Source organism: Taeniopygia guttata, chromosome 1 (genome assembly GCF_048771995.1).
Source record: "Taeniopygia guttata chromosome 1, bTaeGut7.mat, whole genome shotgun sequence".
Lineage (NCBI taxonomy): Eukaryota > Metazoa > Chordata > Aves > Passeriformes > Estrildidae > Taeniopygia > Taeniopygia guttata.
Genome location: NC_133024.1, coordinates 22,530,679 through 22,549,788, shown reverse-complemented (window position 1 = coordinate 22,549,788; position 19,110 = coordinate 22,530,679). Strand labels below are relative to the sequence as shown.

The 19,110-nt window shown below is 40.3% G+C and overlaps 1 protein-coding gene across 24 annotated transcripts in view; it reads left to right on the top strand.

Moving 5' to 3' along the window:
* ZBTB20 (zinc finger and BTB domain containing 20) overlaps positions 1 to 19,110 on the top strand; it is a 501,814-nt gene that overhangs the window by 387,497 nt on the left and 95,207 nt on the right. For 3 of the 24 annotated variants that reach the window (XR_012054413.1, XR_012054411.1, XR_012054415.1), the window contains one exon: positions 342 to 15,100. The exons of 20 other annotated variants lie outside the window; for them this stretch is intronic. The gene's annotated coding sequence lies outside the window, so the exon portion shown is untranslated. Of the gene's footprint in view, positions 1 to 341; positions 15,101 to 17,427; positions 17,520 to 19,110 lie in introns of those variants that run through there. One more of the 24 variants, XM_072925267.1, reaches the window with a different exon arrangement.

Genomic DNA, 19,110 nt, shown 5'->3' with positions numbered 1-19,110 from the left:
CCTCTCCATTCTCTCTTTATTTTTTTTTTAATCTAACATGGTTTTTGTGACAATTCTGTATGTTCAATCCTGGAGATGGTGATATACGAGAGAGGTCAGAACAGAGCTGAAACCTAGATTTAGCCCCCCCAATCTCAACTAGAAGGTATCTTCCAGTGGCTGTCACTGCATCCAGAAGTAGGGAGAAGGATGATAGCTGTCTTTTGGGGACTCCGTGGAACTGACCTGAGAGTAACACATTCACAGTACAGGAGAAAAAAGAGAGAGGGGGAAAAAAAATTTAGAAAATGGGGAAAGAAAAGCTCTTTGAGCAGTAACACACTGGCTCTTTCTTCCTGCAGGCAATCCGCTCCAGCTCCTGGCGACGTGTCCTGCACTATCAGATATCATATGACTCTTTATTTGGACTCCCGTTAGCAGTATGGGCCTGTTAGGAGGCTGTTTGTTTTCTTTTCCTTTCATTTCCTTCTCCTTAGTTCTCCCCTATTTTATGTGTGCCTGTGTGAGCGTATCCCCTTTATAATCTCTCTTTTTGTGCTGAAGCTTTATAGAAAAGGGAAAAAAAAAAAAAACCCGTAATTATTTCCCAGGGCTGTTTTTAATCCTCTGCCAAAATTGAAGTTCATTGTCAAGTTGTAAAAATAAATAACACCTTTCGGCTTTATTTCTCTCTTTTGCTTCTTCCTGTGCCCTTCTGGCACTTCTCGGTGTGTCCATATGTACCCGTACATGGCTCCCTGTCTCTGCTGCCTGAGTGGGTGAAGTTGGGATACACCTGTGTCAGTCTGAGGAGCACAGAGCTGCCTGCTGCCGCTCCTGCCGCTCCCTCCGTGCCGTTCCTTTCACTTTCATAAACTTCCCTCTGTTTCTTTATTTATTTCATTTGGGCACCTTCTGCACACGGAGTTTGAAAAGCTGTCAGGCAGCGATCCCTGTGCTGGGTTTTTCTGCATTTAGGTGAGCAAATGGGGGAAGTTAGGGCTGTGAGAAAATGAAGCGTTGTGCTGGAGGAAGAGAGGATGAAGTGCGAGTTAGAAATTAGACACGCTTTGTGTACGCCGCCCATAAAAGTTTCCTGCACCAGAACTCTGGTGCCTAATAAAAGGATGGGGGGAGCCAGACAGCAGCTAATAATTGAAGGTGTGTAGCAAAGTAGCCTTGTGGCAGCAGAATTTCTGATACTGCGTCACATTTTAGTTAAGGGAGATGATATTTTTCCCTGTTTCTGCTGTCTTTAGTACTACATTATTTAGACAAACACCACCGCAAAACTTTTTTGTCTGAAAACGATAAGTTATGTCAACAGAAACACTGAATTGAAATCAAATTGACTAAATCATTGCAAGGAAAAAGGTCTGTCTTTCCAAAAGAGAGGTAATGTTTTGTTTTGATACTTTCCTATGCCATGTTTTAATTTCTCTTTGTAAACTAAAGATTTTTATTGACAATTGTTAAGCATTTCTTTTTAAAGGTGGGGGGGGAAGAAAAATCCCTAAAACATTCCAAAATGAGAGGTTTTGAAGGGAGGAGATTTAAGTTTCATCGGAGGAGTTTAAAGCGTTTGTGTTTTTGTTCGTTTGCTTCAGTTTTTTGCAACCTGAATCATAATATACTTTGTCAAGCAAACCAGTAAATGAGCTTTTTACACAACTTTGCTCCCTCTGTAATTATTGCTGTATTTTTATGGAACTTGGTGTTTTATTTGTCCAAATTTGGTGAGACCAGCAAAGCCGAAATCCTGTTTGCACTGTAGAGACACAAAGGAGTTACTGATACTTTCTGTCCGAGGTAGGTGCTGTGGCCAGCCAGTCCTACCAAGTTGTGCTGTTCAGCAGTGACTGTGTGCGGGCCGATCGCCACGCTCCGGGGGAAAGTATGGACAGATTTTGGGCTGTGATCTATATACATTTTGGGCTGATATTCCTATTAACACAGCTGAAGAACTGTAAGTTTTAGCCTTTCCTCTCCAATGTATACTTAGGCCAACATACAAAAGCAATCTTTAAGTGAGGCAAATGCAGACCAGAGGGTTTTTTGTTAAGAATCCAGAAACAACTGCATTTCAGCTGTACTGTAGGTGTGTAAATTGAGGTTGCCTGGCTAGTTGGTGGTGTTTCTTACTTCTCATCTAAGACACCTTCCCACTGAAATCAGTGCAGGTTTTTCTGAGAAGAGGTAGTGAAAAACAAAGCTAGAAGATCAGGATTTAGTGTGGTCCCCTTGAATCAGTGCTGGAAACCAGAAATCCCAGTGTGTGCTTGCACAGCACAGCATCCCTCTGGAGCCTGCAGGGTTCACTCGCTTTAGTGGAGGTGCTAGAGCTGAGTTGAGATTACTCCTGCAGTCTGAAACTTTATTTGTATATGCCACCAGTTCCTCCAGATAAATACCAGTGTCTGCTTCGCTCTCAACAACGCACCATTTCTTTTTATTTCATTTTTGCCAGTTGTCCCAATGACAGGTAGGAGACTCTTTGACCAGAGGCAATATTTTCGGGCTTATTTTTCTCTCTTCCTTGACCAACTTAAAACCAGCTTCACTGTAACGTTTCATGCTTAGGCACATTCATGCTCCTGAGGAAGCGATTACAGACTTTGTTGGAAGAAATCTGATTTTGGAGTAAGTGTTACAAATGTTTAAGAATTGTGTGCTCTGCGTGCACGGTACATGATGTTCCCTGGTACTCTATGAGTGCTCCAGTGCTCAGAGCAGTCCTAGCTGTGGGTATTGTATTTATTTGTCAGCTCATTCTGGTAGCCGCCCATGAATTTAGTTGACTTGACAATCAGTACTAACAGCTCCACGATAAGGCTGAAGTTTGAGAGCAATGTAAGTGGGAATTTAAAGGCTTCTTTCGAGTTTTTGGCCATTTCAGTGGATTGTTGCTCAGCATCTTTATTTATAGAAAAAAAAAAAACAACATGTTCTTCAGACTTCTTCAACATCATCTCTGCAGAGTGGATTCTTTCATTTCAAAGATGTTACAAGCTTAAATAATTACAAAAGACGTATTTAGCTACCTCACAAAATAAATATAGCAAAGAGGTGCAGAGAGCTGAAAGCCAAGTGCTGCAGCTAATGCTTGAAAGTGGTGCTCTGGGCTGGGCAGAGGAGGACAGGCTCACTGCTGCTGAAGTTTTGTTAGCATAACTCGAACTTGGTGGAATTGCACCAAAATTGTGTTTTAACTTGGCTTAACTTCAGTGCTTTCATCTGACTTTTTTTCTAAGCCAGCCCAATCCAGATCTGTTCAGCGCTCGGGAGGGTGATAGCCAAGGGACAAAACAGCTTGTCTAACACATGTCTCTTTAGTGCACCAGTGTGTGGCTTGTGAGGCCTCAGACTGGATCACCAGTGTCAAGAGAAATGTGTTTTCCTACAGTGTAATAAGTTGTCCTGCTGCTTTCAGATGTCAGAGATCCCCAGTTCAGCACTTGGTGAAAAGGTCTGCTCTCAGAAGAGGTTTCCCTTCCCTTTAACATTTCATTAGTGCATGCAAGTCATGTAAATGTGATGTAGCCAGCAGGAGCAACAAATTCTGGTTTATTTTTGCCAGGATATAGGTGTTTACTCTATGTCTGTATTAATGTTATAGTGAGATGGTATTTCAACCTAAACACCAATTTCAGTGGCTTACTGCTAAAAAATGAGCTGAGTTGAAATGTCAAGTAGTTGTTCCAAGCTCAGAGGTGAAGCTTATACTGTTTTGGAAAGTATGAGGAAAGTCATGGTTACTTTTTTTTCTCTTTTTTCTTTTTTAATGTGTTGGGCAGCCACACTAAGACAGGAGCATTTTCTGATTAACTAATTACTGAAACCCATTAATTTTTCCATTCTCATTCTATTTTTAATTTTTCTTACTTCTTCAATACAAAATGAAAATTATAAAGGGCTAATTTCCTTAAACTAATTAGACTCACAATTTTAATCTCACAAAACCCAGGAAATTCCAAGCGATGTTTTTTTGTAACTCTGCCATGTTGCACATGCCTCTCTCCTCTTTGAAACCCTTGTCTTGGCCTTCAAAAAATCCTGGGGAAACACTCAACACTTGCCTGAGCCAGCCTTCTTGGTCCAAACTCTCCTGAACTTCTGGCACTGCTAGGCATCCAGATCCAGATTCTGTGACTTGAACTCATCACTTTTGAAAATAACAACATGGAATTTCCAGACATTTCTTTGTAAGAAATTAAGGGTATGAAACAAGCAAACAAAAAAATTAATATTTAGAGTGAATCTGTTTCCATTGAAGCCAGCACAAGTAGAATCCACATCCTCTGGCTAAAATTTCTCATGGCACTTTCCAAAACTTGATTTTTGCTCAGATGGCCTTTTCAGTTTTGACCATCTGGAGAGCAGTTAAGTTAGTTACATGGAATATTCTTTAGGCAGTCCACAGAATAGGACTCCGAAAACTCTTTGACCTGTTAATCTCAACTACGTGTCCCATCAAGCCAGCGTGAGAAATAATTTTTGTTCTGTGCTTCCAGAGAAAAGGGTTTGGTAATAATTTCTTTGGCTGGAGAAGCAGGAAATACCAGAGAAAGCTCTTCATAACAAAGATGCCAGGGTCTTCTTCAGTGAGATCAACCATTCTAGATAGATAGATTGGTAGAGGATAGATAGATAGATAGATAGATAGATAGATAGATAGATAGATAGATAGATAGATAGATAATCTTTTTCTTGTTGAAATAGATCCCCACAATTTTCAGAAAACACAGAAAATTATCAGTGCCACAATAACCTTAGCTGGAGAGTGCTAAGCAGGGCAGAGCTGAGGCAGACATCCCTGCTAATGAGAAAAGCCACCAAGCTGGTTTCAGGCTTTAGTTTGTGTCATTGCCTGCACACTGCTGAAGCACCAGGGTGTACCCTACAAGGAGCCTTCCTCTCTTGTAATAATTTTTAACATCCTGATCCAATTCTTTAACTTCTGTTTTCATTAAATTCTCAGCAAAGTCATCTCTGTCTGACAAGCATGGCAAAAATGGACCCTCTCTAAGTAGTCTCTACTACTCCTACAGTTAAAACCTCCATCCCTCATAAGCAGCCAAAATAATAACAACATCAAAAGGACATATATAGTAGAAATTTAAGGTGAACATTGATTTTCATCCGATTCATTTTGTATTATGCTCATGTCAGACACCATAAGACTTTTCTGGTGCTTGCTTTGGAGAACCTTTATGAAACTCTGTAGAACTGCACCAAGCAAAGTCAGTGAGTGAGAAGCTATCTTGTTTCTGATCAAAAGGAAGTAATGTGCCATCTAATGATGACAGAAACCAGGAGAGCTTGAGGTGCTCCTTTTTAATCAGGTATATAAAAATAGAGATTTCAGATTGCTGCTAAAGATTGCATAATGTCATGGCTAAATTTCAGTGAAGGCAATTGTATTTGACCTCCTTGGCTTCCCTCTGAAGTGTCACTTGTGCAGAGCAATGTTCAGTTCCAGACCTGAACCACACCATGAGGGTATGGAGCACAGTTAGGCAGCTGCCACCTCCCACTCTTGGGATGGCTTTATTAGCTCAGCTCAAAGTAACCACTTTGCAATTTGATTAATGACTGACTCAACAATGACAACACCTCTCTTCCATACCTTCATTTGTCTAAAAGGCTTGTTATAAAATCTGACAGCTTGGGTCTCTTCCCCTCAATAGGCTGGTGATGTTTGTAAGAACTGTCTCTGTTTTGCAGATGAGGAAACTGAGGCACAGAAATGTTTAAGTGACTTTTCTAAATGCACACAGCAAATCAATGGCAGAGGCAGGAGAGTAACTTGGGAATCCTGGTTCTCAGTCTTATGCTCTGAGCACTAGGAAACACTACCCCTCTGAATGTAAGTTATTAAGATGTGGTTTATCTTTCATGTGAGTCACCATCTGTTATATTGCCTACTTGCTATTAGTTATGAAAGCTATTCAAATTTTAAACTGTTTTGCATTCTCACAGCTACTTAAGCCCACAGTAGACTTTTTGACAACAGTAATAGCGCTTCTCATGTGAAAGAACTGGACAAATATTAACTCATGTTTTTTCAGTAAATTTTTGCAATGCCATAAACCCACAGTTTAGACTGAATTTAAACAGACCTTGAAAAATCCATGTATTCGGTGCTGATTGGCTCCATATCTGTCAGCTGTACTTCAGTTAAGACATGACTGTATATTCTCATAGATATGATTAAGAACATAAATATCCAAATGGTAATTTAGTGTAAATTGAGTCCTTGATAACTTTATGTGTCTTGGGCCTAACAGCTCTGTGGCTGCTATGGTCCTTTGAACATGTAGTTGGAAAAATGTATCAATCTTGGGCTCTTAGTGAAGCTTCTGGGGACCTCAGTGAGCCAAGGAGAACTAGGCAGGTGTACTGGAGGCAGTCTGGAAAAGCCCTGAGCAGGAGCTGGGGCAGGGACTGGAGTTGTAATATGAGAAAAGGTTTTTGAAAAGTAGAAGTTGCTCTGGTTTTCTCTCTTTTCTGGTGTACGGGTGGATGCTAGGGGAATACATCCATTTAGCTCCTCACAGTCACCATTTTTAAAGGAGGTGTGAAGCCCAAGCCCAAGCATGAGAAGGTGTAACCCCTACTTCAGCTACTAGAAATAGCCTAGTAGCTGAAGAGGGAAAGAATCTCCCAAACTATCCAATGGCTGCTAACAGGTGAAAAAAAAGGGACACTGCCAGGAAGAGTCCAAGACAGACTGAACACTGATGCCTTTTCATCTCTGAAGATGGTCAAGCAGGAAGGGCACTTCCAATAGTCATAACTAATTACTTTTATGTGATGAAACCTACTGAATTTCTGAAAGCACTCTTGTTCTGCTGAACTAGAACATCTCTTTCAGGAAAACAGCTAATACTAAAGTTTTTAACTAATCAGGATATGTGGTCATCAGGAATGACCACATATTTAAGACAATTATTCTGAAAGTTTTAAAGTCTGTTCTACTTGTTTTGAGTCTGAATTTGACTTAACTTCAGCTATGCTTTTGTCTGATGTATTAAGGAGCCCTCTACTGTCAGAAATCTTCTCCCCAGGCTTGGATTATTAAACTTTGCTGGTCTGGCTAACAGGTGGTAAGTTTTTGACACCCAGAATAGAGATAGAGGGAATGGGGATGTGAATAATGGAATTTGAAGTGAGAGGTGAGGCAGAAGAAGTGGGTGAATAGAGAAAAGAAATAGTATGCCAGGAAAGTGGGTTTCTTTTTCTACTTATATATATAAGTCACAAATGAAAGAAATATGTGGCTAAAGTCAAAGATCCCATTCTAGAGATGGGAACAAAAGAGAAAAGGTTTTGAGAATACACACAGAAAGTAATGTGAAAAGAGAAGCATCATGAAGCTATTAAAGACAGTAAAAAGAAACAAATTTAGTCTGCAGTGGTCAATAAGGTCAAAACAAATGGTGAAATATCAGAGTATGTTAAGAATGTAACAAAAAGTAGCAATAATTCACCTTGGATTAGGGCTTCTCAAGCAGCGGGTACTTTCCCATCTCACAGGAGGCCAGCGGGTTTAGCTCATTATGGCATTGAAAATGCACTACTTAATCTGAAGGTTAGAGAGGGGTTGGTACAGTTTTGAAAGGTCTGAACACATTCAAACTTTGTGAAAAAGACTGGCCAAATTTTCTGCCCAAGGCCTCTCTGTGCTCAGGATTAAAACTCCAATGTGTAGGGCATAACGAAAGGGAGGCCTAATTAGGCAAGAGAAAGCTCTTGTGACACACATAGCTTTTGCCTCTTTTTTTTTTCCCTACCAACAAAGGAACAAAGAATAGGGTAAAACTTTATTATGGTAAGTGTACTGTTAGTTTTCTCCAGTTGTTTCTCTTCCAGCCCTCTCTGGAGCAGCACCTCTCTTTGCTCTGGCGCCTGGGACCCTACGAAATGGAATCATTCCTCACCCGCTGCCCACTCATGGTGCAGCCTGGAACAGGTCACTTAGCCCCTGGCTTCAAATTACTCCAGGCAACTCTAAAAGCAGCTGGTGGTTTCCTGTCTCAGGGGCAGCTGAGAAGATGGCATCAGCATGACCTGTGAAATGCTTACAAAATAATTAGGTACAATTGGCAAGGTTGTCTCTGGATTTCACACAGCTCAGTATGAAGAATTCTTGCATCTTCAAATATTGTAGCATTTCTCTCCTGTCCTCCTTCACCTGTGAGATATCTCTGGTAATCTCATTACTGAGTGTGAGTGTAGTGAGGGTTTCATGCTTGGAAGATATTAGTGTTTTCCTCTTAAAACTTGATAAAATCCTCTGGCCAGCAGGTAAAAGTGGTTAGTTTTTATTAAGAAAAAAAAAAATTGAAGGACATTGGTTTGCTTGTGAAAATACATGACTGGTCCTAACCAATCTGGCAAAATAGAGTAAGAGAAATGATGATTTCAAAAATGGCCATTGTAGGCCAAGCACTGACATGGGGCCAGTCTGGGTCATTCAGACTCACTTTTAGGACAATAACATCCTTTTTAAAACATTAAAAAAAAAAAAAAAAGAAAAAGAAAAAAAGAAAAGCCATTCTTTCAAACTGATTTTGTGAGGTTGAGTTGTCTCAGATGTATACAAAGTACATAGAAGGAAACGCCATGACACTTACTGCTTGAAAGAAACACATATCTGGATGTTCTTGTTGATGAATGGATTACTCAGTGTCGCCAAATTCTTTTTTTAAAAGGCTATCCTGTTGCATCTCTGCAAGCAAAGAAAAAATACTCAAAAGGAAAAAAACCCAAAAACTGTTAGAAACATGAAAGTCCTTTCTAAAGCCATTTCTCCCTGTCACTGGTATGAGAAGAATTTTCATTCTCTTTAAGGCTATTTAAAATATACTTTGGGGCTAAAATAACAGAGAAGACAATCCAATGCATTCTCAGGCCTGAAACCACAATCAGTTACAGATCCTTGTTGCCACATCGCATCCAGTGAGATAGCTTTCTGGAAGAACTGGTCAAAAAAACCTCAATATTGATGGGGGGCAAAAAGTAAAAGAAATTAAAATGTTCTCTTTCTCCTTCCTCTCATTCTTTTTTCAAAGAAGAGGAAAAAAAGCAAAACTCTGATTTTTGTTTAATTAAATTAAATACCCATGTTTCAGTAATTTTGCTTTCTGTGCATTTTAATTCTTGCTTTTTACATGAGATGAAATACTAGAAAACTGGGTAGGCAGTTAAAATTTTCATTAATTTTTTGTTTTGTTTTTAAATTGGCATGAAAGATTATTCTCTCAGTTTCTGCTGCCCTCCTGTCTCTCTTTTCCATATTCATGCACACTCCTGGCTGACTCTGAATGGCACTTAACTGTTCACTCATTAGAGAGAACAAGTGGTGGTTCCATAACTTCGTTGATTTAAGTTGAGATCATGGTAGGGATGACTCTGGATTCTAGAAATTATACAAATTCTTGAAGATATTCTTTGTAAAGCAAGTAAGGAATATGATAGCATCTCTTCTAAGCAGGATGAATATCGGTGCAGTCAGCAGTAGGTGTCAAAGACTGTATGGGTACATCAGGGATCTGACACAAGAACACTTGTGTTCATAACATTTCTGTCACTTACCCAATGAACAATTTCTGACTTATCTATTTTGCTTGTTTTCCACATCAGGATAACTTGGCACAGGTGATAAACCTAAATTTCTAACATTTTTCTGACAGACTACTTGAGGAGTATGGCACCAGTATTTGAGGTCATTCCTGTTGGAAGGCCAACACCACTGATTTGGTCAGTGCTGACATTTATCTCCATATTGAAATCGTGATTTTTTTTTTCAAAACATTGAATAATGCTGAAATTAGGATCCTCTGTAATGATGGAATTAAACCCCATAATTTTCGAATAGATGTTGATACGGCATTGTTGTCCACCTGTAGCATCTTTCCTATTAAGCCGAGTGAAAGGGCAGTAGCATTAAGAAGGAAAACATAAGCGTGTGTTATTGACCAGATGGATGCAGCTGTTCTGTTACATTCCCACCATTTTGCATTTGAGCTGTTTATTTTCACTCTCTGGCTTTCAGTCATCACATGAATTACCACTGAGAGACTTTCTCTACTGCAGGATCTATAGTCATGGGTCCACCAGTCTGCAGGAGTGACTGTGCTGTTTAGTTCTGTCTTCTCTGGTGTTTTGCCTCTCCAGGTAGGGTTCTGCAGACTTGCATCACAGTTTACTCTACTTCCAAGAAGTGCCAGACAAAAGCAAGGCAGAAATTTGTCCCAGTAGGATTCGAGGAAGCATTGAGTGATTTGACCCAGTCAACGACTGTCAGGAAGCATTGCCGCTTGAGGAAAAGTAAATGCCTCATTATTGCTGCTAGACAGATGCACCTCCATAAAACACCTGGAAGTGGTCCACAGACCACAGACAGAACGTCACTGAGGTTGATTTTTTTTCTCTCTTTTTAAATGGGGAGAGATAGCAGACCTTGTATTTTTAGACATAAATTGTTCATCAGCAGGGGTGAGGAAGTAATCTATTGCAGTTGCGTCTCATGCAGAAACCAAGTGTGTTATAAGGTGATGTCCCTTTCATCAGATGTGGACCGCAGCAGGGGGAAGGACATCAGACTGCCTGAGCCATCACTTTGAGCTCATGGGGCAGATGTGACTTGTGGTGAGGCTGAAAATGAGTGAGGTAACCACAGAGTAAGCTGCTAATGATGTGGATTGTGGGAAGCACTACTGATAGGAAGCAGACAGTTGGATTGATTAGGGCAGCCCGAGGGACTAGCTGTTTTTCTTTCACCATCCTGGGGTGAAGTTAAACCTGCTACTGGTAGTAATGAAGAACAACTAATACAGCTCAGATTCTGCCAAAGTAACAACAGTGGCATCAGGAGCAGAAAGTTTTGCAGATTTGTCTGTGTGTGCACTTGCTACTGGTGTTCCTGGTGGGTGGCTGAATCATCCTGATGGCATTCAACAGGAACCAGCTGCTGAGAATATTAAAATGCAAGCATTTATTCCTCTAGAGAGACAGTAGCATCTGCAAAGTTTTCCTGTCTTGATAGTACAGATAATCCCATGGAGTATTCTCTAGTAGTTTTTAACTCTCAATTCATTTATACATGTATTTTAGAGCTGTAAGTGCTTTGTGTCTGCACAGAAAGGAGAGCCTAGTCTTAGATCTGAGGCCACAACTGTCCTAGGCAGGTAGTTTGCAGCCCTGTGCTCAGGCTGAGGTACCTTACATGGGAAAAAAAATGAGCTGGGCTTTGCCTTCTTCTCTCCCTCACACCTTTTTTCTTAACCCTCCTCTTGTCAGGAAGAACTGCCTTGGGGTATGGTAATTCACAGAGAAAGAATCTTTGGCCATGATTCTGTAACTTCCATATCAGGGTAAGCTCTGTCTTGAAATTTATATTAGCAACAATTGTAAGAAATGAAAAAATTGAAAAAGCAATTAAATGGTCTGATAGAGGAGAATGTTCAACACACCCATTATTGTTTGTCTTTATTGTTCCCAGAGAGGAACATGTCACTTCTCAAGGCTGTTAGCAACACTCCCCAGCCCTAAACTGCTTAGGGATACCTGTGGAAAGGAAACTGGGCCCTAGAAGCTTTGAGTAACCCATCAAAACCAGGGAGCTCTCAGCACCCATCAGAGGCTGGCCCTTAGTCCGACGTGGTCCTAACAACAAAGGTCATAACCATTGCAAGGGAGGGAAGAGAAATAGCAGATAGTAGAAACAGTGGGGGAAAAATGGTGATTCCTTCTTTTAAGATTTTGCTTAGCTCTGCATATCTCTTCTGCTTTCCATAGAATATGTTCTCATGCAAATAGTGTGTGATTTCACATACTAACAGTGTCTACAGGACAGGAAAGGCAGAGATTCTGCCCATGGCATATGATGTGAGTAAAGGTGCAAGATTGTTTTATGGAGAAAGAGAAACTGAGTTCTTTTGCAGTGTGGCTGCAGTGTTGGCACAGAGAGAAGAAACAAGCTGTATGCAGCCAGAGCTGTGTAGCAAAAGAAAGGATGAGGTTTATGATTTAAAAAGGAGCATAACTTGGTGCACTCATAACAGTAGCATTTTATTAAGGTGTTTTATCCATATCTAAATAGCCTTGTATAAAATGCTTGCCTAATACCTCAGGGCTATGAATAGTTCGGCTGTATTTCTAAGCCTGAATATTAGTACATGATGTTAAAAGAACAAACTTGCCCAAGGCAGCAAACTTCCACTCCTGCTTCCACCTTTTGTCAGTTCTAGTCATCCTCAGAGCCTGTCAGGGTGTGTCAACAAGTCAGGGTTTTGACAGGAACTTACAGACACAAGAGGGACCACAAACACCACTCTACAGTTTATTGATAGCCTCTCTCATGATGTGACAGGCCAAGGAAAGCTGTTGCAGGAGAGGTGACAGCAACAGCAGCACTTTATAGCCCTTCCTGATTTCAGCTTCTCCCTGGAAAGAGCTGTTGAAACCTCTTAGCGGTGTTAGACATATAGTTTAATCTCAGTAAGACATCACAGTGATGATGCATACATCAAAGACTCTGTTGTGTTTTCCCCTTTTTATGTGAGTTATGTTTGCTCATTTGTTTTAAAAAAAATAGCATAATGATTTCAATTTTAAGAGGCTTAAGCCCAAAGCTTTGGAAAGTCTTAACAAAGAATGATTTAATGAACTGGCTATTCTGTTTATTGTTGTGCTCAGCTACTTAAGTATGTCATAGGCTCTGCAATACAAACAATGGTCAAGCTTCTGAGCTCGAGTGCTACGGTCTTCTGCCTTCAGAAAAGGAGTAGCAGCATTTGAGGTCTGTTCCCACTTAAGCAGTAGTGCAGTAAAAATCCAGTGGATTAAGACTAAATGCCTTGGGGTTGGATTTGTTGTTTGTTTGTTGGTACAATACAATGCAGTAGAACTTAATCCTGAATAAGAGCAGCACTGGAAAATTTCAGGAATGTACTGAATAATACTTAAACATTTTCATCCCAACATTTCCTCTAAGGACACAGCTCTCTTTAAAAAGTCATAGGGAAGAAAAGACTCCTGAGCTTTGTCTTCGATAATGCTGTGGGTGTGAGTGAGCTTTGCCCTGAGAAGATCATGCCCACCAAATTTAGGAATGGTTGATCTTCATTGCATACCCTGCTGTTAGACCACGGGGCATCATATGGCTCCTAATGCAGCTCGGCTGACAGTATGATGTTGGTACCCATCCTGAAAGACACACAGGATGCATCCCAACAAATCTTGGGGACTTTGGTTCTCCACTGAAATATGGGCCATGAATAATCTTTAAAGATTATCAAATCTCTTTTTTTTTTTTTTTTTTTTGATGAAATACTTTTGCTCTTCAGTTTTAGGATTTCTACCATGTCAGCTAACTACTGTTCCAAGTAAAGGCAGAGGAAGTGTCATTTTAATGCTGATGTATTTTGTCATGGGTATTTCACATCTTCTATTTTCACTGCTTATTTGTACTTTGTAGTTATCACTGCAAAATGATAATGAGAAGGTGGGGGTTAAAGAAAGTAATTTTAGAGCTGATTATTGTCCTCAAACATCATGATCCTCTAGGGCAATGCCTTCCCCCCCCCCCCCCCCCCCAGTCTAAGCAGGCAGAAAAGAGGCATTTGGACAGAAATTCAGCTACTAAGAATGAACTCAAAGCTCAGAGCTATCGTAAAAAATTCCATCCTGAGAAGAAAAGAAGGGCTGAGGCCACCAGTGTAGGCACTGAGTATCTATAGAGCTATGACTTGGTTTTCCCTTTGCCATCCCATGGCTGAAATCAAGCTTTGTCTCTGAGTTATTTACCTCTCTGGCCACAGGAAAATGGCAAACCTGAAAATCCCATTAGTGTTGTCCATGTAGCAAGAACTGCCCCTTTTTCACCTCTTAATACTGTCACATCTGAGTAGCAAACTACACTAACTCTGTAATAAATATTATAACAATGGTTACTGCATTATATTTTACTAGGAATGCTTTTCCTAGTAGATTTGGACAGCTGCCTGTTCAGTCAGCCCTGTACTGTGGTAAATAAATGTGCTACCAGCATAAGGTGTCCCATACCAACTCCCTTCTTTATCTCTAGTCTATTTACATTTAGTGTAATTCTTTGACTAAAGCCATCTCACTCACAAAACTCCATCTCTTAGCCTTTTATTCTTCAGTTCTCATTCTCTGGGTGAAAGGAATAAACAGCAGCTGCTGGAGCCCAGTGGCTGAAACAGTTGAGAGTTCATTAGAGGCAGAATCTGTGAGGATTTTTTGCTCCTAAGTTTTTTTTGGGTTTTTCTTTTTTTTTTTTTCTCTCTTGAAGATTTGGAAAGAGTGTCACACATGTGTGCCCTGGCATGGTAACTCTTCTTTGCTACCTGAAACAGTAGTTGTTCATACTGACATTTCTAAGAGAAAACATGAATTCAGCAAATTATTAGGGCCACCAAAGAAGGGCTGCTGTAGCCCACAGACTTTCTTGAAGACAGTTGACATTACCAGGATTTTTTAAAACTTCACAGTTTAAGCCTTGAGACAACTACTCACATAGCACTGGTTTTATAGCATCTTTTTAAATAACATTAATAAGGTATCCTATGTTGTATTTTGTGGGAGAAAAAGACAAATAAATGGCTGGAAGAAGAGTACAGCTCTTTAGTTTATGGAGCTACATTGTCTTTATGCCTTAGAAAAATAGAACATTTTCTTGCATTTTAAGAGGGGGTGAAAATAAAGTGTGAAGATAAACACTTTATACCCTTAAGCTTATATTTCAAAAATTACTTCTAAAATTGTGGGTAGTATGTTTAGAACTGTGGAATTCTGGAGCAAGTGAAATTTTATTCTAGGCCCATGGGGAGTTTTATTTCAATTCATCTCTTTATCCAAAACCTGGTTGTGAGCAAGTATCTGAAATTTAGCATATCAGATTGTAAAGTGTGGCAAGACTACATAAGGCAAATAGGGGTGGATAAGACACCAGGACACAATACTGTGTTCTTCCTTAGAGATTCTGGGGAAATCTGAATGAGCCTTCCCCAAGATTTAGCAGAGAGTTAAAGAATCCAGGGGACATCAAATAGCTTTTGGCTTCTTGAGGTCTGTGATGTTGAAATACACACAACACTGTGAAGAATGAAGAACAAGTCAAGAAGAACATTTCTTCTCCCATAATTTCTCTTAAAAAAGCCACTTCTATACAGTAATTTCTCCATTAGTTTTCAATTCCAGCTACAAGCTACATGGATAGACGTTCATTCAAAGATGATGAAGCCTTCATTATTTTTAGAAAGTTCATCACAGCACATTTACTTGTACACTGCAAAGTATTTTCACAATTTAAACCTAAGGAGTCATCAAAATAAATGAACAAAGTATGCTCAGTGACACTTTAGCCTTTATTTATTTATATTTTGTATTGTCTGTTGAAGAGTTGGTTAATTTGAAAAATTCAGTTATTTGTGATAGGTCAGCATCCTCGCTGTTCCTCTTGAATTAGCAAGATCGTGTTCTCTTCCTGACTAGCTGTGCCCCTAACAGCAAACACATTCGCTGATACAGTTATGTCTGGGCTGGAAGATCCATGGCCTCCTCAATTAATCCAAAGGATTATTCCACAACAGATTATCCTAAACAAAGGTTTTCCCAAAGCTTTCTGAAAGGTCGCATCACTTCTGTGCAACTCAGAGTCAAGCCACGTTTCAGCGCTGGCAGGAGGAGGAATTCCAAAGGGAAGGGACGGAGGTGGCAGAAGTGGGTGCCATGTGGTAGGCATGGCAGCGCAGGGAGCGGCATGCCACACACCTGCTTGGGGCTCTGCTGTGCCACAAGTTAACATTTTGATGAGCAATTTCCATTCTGTTGTTTTCTCTCAACACATGGGGTTCAAAAAACAGTTAAAAGAAAACTGTACCCATTTGCTCATCTCAGAAGCCTGTGATTTTAGAAGAGTCTGCCAGATTAATTTTCACATATAGAGTATTTCAGAGTTGAAACACACAGAGGAATGCAGTTTATCTTTTGAAATTGTAGTGTGATGGCCAGAGAAGAATAGGTATGCATTGCTCAAACTTCATGGAATGACACTGACTGATGGCTTATAATTGTTAAAGAAAAAAAAATCTATTGCTGTAATCACAACCTTCAGCGATTTCTCGAGTCTATGTAATAATCATGAATACTTGCCTCTCTGGGAAGGGGTTTTTCAGTGACTATATAAAAAAATTAAAGATTTTCAACAGTCATTTTGCTGGCTACACATCTGTGAAGAACCTGCCTTCTATAATAACTGTTTTTGAACTAGTTTTCCTTTAAACTTGCACTTGGATGACAGAACACAATCTATTGGTCTGCTATGTTAAAACGTTTCATTTTTGTCCATACTCTCTCCATAAAACCCTATTGGGTGCCAGCAGACAAGAGGGCAGGGAAGGGAAATATCTGCAGAATTTCCTTGGCATTGCTGCAGAAAGGATGCAGGTCTCACAGAGCATTCTTACCCAGACTTTATATTTTAGTCAAAAATAGGCTAGTCCTTTGCTAATTTACCCTGAGCAGTAGCTGTCATGTGGTTGAGGAAAGAATTAGACATGTATTCCCTGGTTAAACCTCTAATCTTATATTCATATAGCAAATTTGGTTGTAAATCTTGGCTACTGAAAATTTTCTGGCTTACGGTAGGCCAGTATCTGTGTAATTGGAAGACAGAAGAGATTCTCTCACTTTAATCTGATGCTTATCTCCTTCCTTCTCCTCCTCCTTAAGGCAGGAGAACAGCCAAGGGATTTAGCATCTTCCTTGCTTTCTTGCAACCTACTGAGATTAACTATGGTTAGAAGCTCTTCTTGATGCATTTTGTAGCAGGATGTCCATGCTGCTAGATACCTTTTGTTGCTGAAGTCTGAACCATTAAATTATTCAATAATCCTTTGTTGTCTTCCAGGAGAGTAACTGCTTGTAAAAAGTGACATGATCAACACAAAAGTCATCCTCTGACATGCCCTTTTACCCACAGATCTTGTTCATGCACTCACTTGTAGAGCAGTTTTATAGGTTTCTCAGTAACCTTTTACAGAGTTAATTTCACTGGTCCCTTTCAAGGGCTCCACTTGATTATATACCAGTAAAAAGAGATGGTATTTGAGAATGGTTGATATGCTCGAAATTTTTGTAAGCAGAGACCTTGATGAGTTCCTCCACAGTCAGTCTCCTTGGGCTAAAATTTCAACCTATTACATGGGGATTTAGCCACTCATTTCCCATAAACATCAATGGGAGTCATGTGGCTAAATCCCTGTGCAACACATTGAGAATGTATTCCCTTATGTTTAAACTCATTTTGATGCAGATGCTTTCTTCTGCAGGAAACAAGCGAAACATAGAAGCCATTTATTTCTTTCATTTGTCTGTCCCAGATCTCCAAACTCCCAAATTACCTTCCCTTCTTCCTAGGTACCACAATATCTCGCAGGATTTGCTGAATCTGTGTGTGACACCAAGTTGGAGGCCAGGCTTCAAGACATTAGGACAATGGCTGCTAATTGGTATTTATTGCCTACTCATGTATGGGGAAAATTGGACAGATAACAGGCTGTCCCTTCACCCATAAGAAGGCGATTTTCATTTCTCTCAGTCCTCCATCACCTGCTGTATCACATATTAAAGGAGGGCCCACATGCTGTTTTTAACTAGTGGTCTTTGACAATGAGCTGTAGTATAGGATCATTGCTTGGCTCTCGGTCCATGTGTGCTTTGTAATACTCTCCCACAAGGATCAGGGATCTGCTATGAATGCTATATGGAGACTCTACTAACTCCCTTAGTCAGGAAGAGGGTCTTTTAGACCAATTATTGGAGGGAGGGGAAGTGAAAGGCTATCAGGATGTAGGCACAAATGTGAATATAGTATTTCAAAAATCACTGGGCATGATTTTCAGTAATGGCATATGTGTGTTAAGATGCAATTTTGTGCCTGGAAAGAATTGTGTTCATTATAAATGGCAGGTGCTTTTAAAGCATTTAAATATTGCATTTTCTATTTCCACCTGCACACCAGGTAACTGGGTATTAATATGCTACTAGTTGAGCCCATGATTCATTGCAGGTGCAGTGCTTGGGAAATCAAGGATTGCATTGAGGTCCTGATGAAAATCATGCCCTCAGGCACATCTGAGCTCCATTTTGATCAACAAGCCAAAAATAAGACTTTTATTTCAATTACAGATCGTCTGATTTTGAACTTAATGATGCAACTTGAAGTCTATTGGCTTAGCTCCTGAGACCCAGGAAGGAGGATGTCTGGGACCTTGCCTATTCAGTGGAATAGAGGTTCCCATTAAATTCACTCTGATCTCATTACATGTCTTTTATTTGGTCAGAAGCTCTATTTTTGCTCTTCCTGGCCTTATTGAATCTGTTGTTGATTCATTGTGCAGACTTGGTATTAATGAAAAAGACTGCCTCACTCAGGTCTCTCTGGAGGGTGAGATTTTCCATAGCCCTGTGTCTGTAGCACACGTTGGAAGCACAGACTCTGATGGGTTGCCTTGTGAAACTAGATTCGAGCACAGCTTTATTAATAGGCTGATGAGATGTATCAGCCTGGCGAGGCTGCCTGCCTCCATAATGAGCGAGGGCTGTATTTTACTTCACTTAACGAAGAGAAAAATCCTCAGCAATGCCTTTTCTGTACCCCTGCTATCCCGGCTCCACATTCCACTTTCAAAGACCTCTTTAAAGGCCTCTATTATTCCAGCTGCCTTTAGGTGTCACTCGAAGCTTTGGGTTCCTCCTGTTCATCTGTGCCTTTGTGTGCTGAGCCCTGCCCTGCCGTTCAGCTGCCCCAGCAGCTTGGGGGTCCCCTGGTCACCCCTCAGCAACTGCTTCCCTCACTTTGTGGTTGCATTGCTTGTCCACACGAATTGCACAATATTAGGTTGAATGAAAATGAAAGTAATTCATTTTGGTAGCTTTTCTCATTTCCAGCAAAGCTGGATGTCAGAAGCTTCCCCTGCATTATAGAATTAGGAACTCTGCCACAGGAGAGGATGGTTGTCCTACAATATGTTGTAGGCTGAAGAGCTGCATTTTCAGCTTGCGTAAGAGTGGAAGGGCTGACTTCTGTCCTGCTTTTGT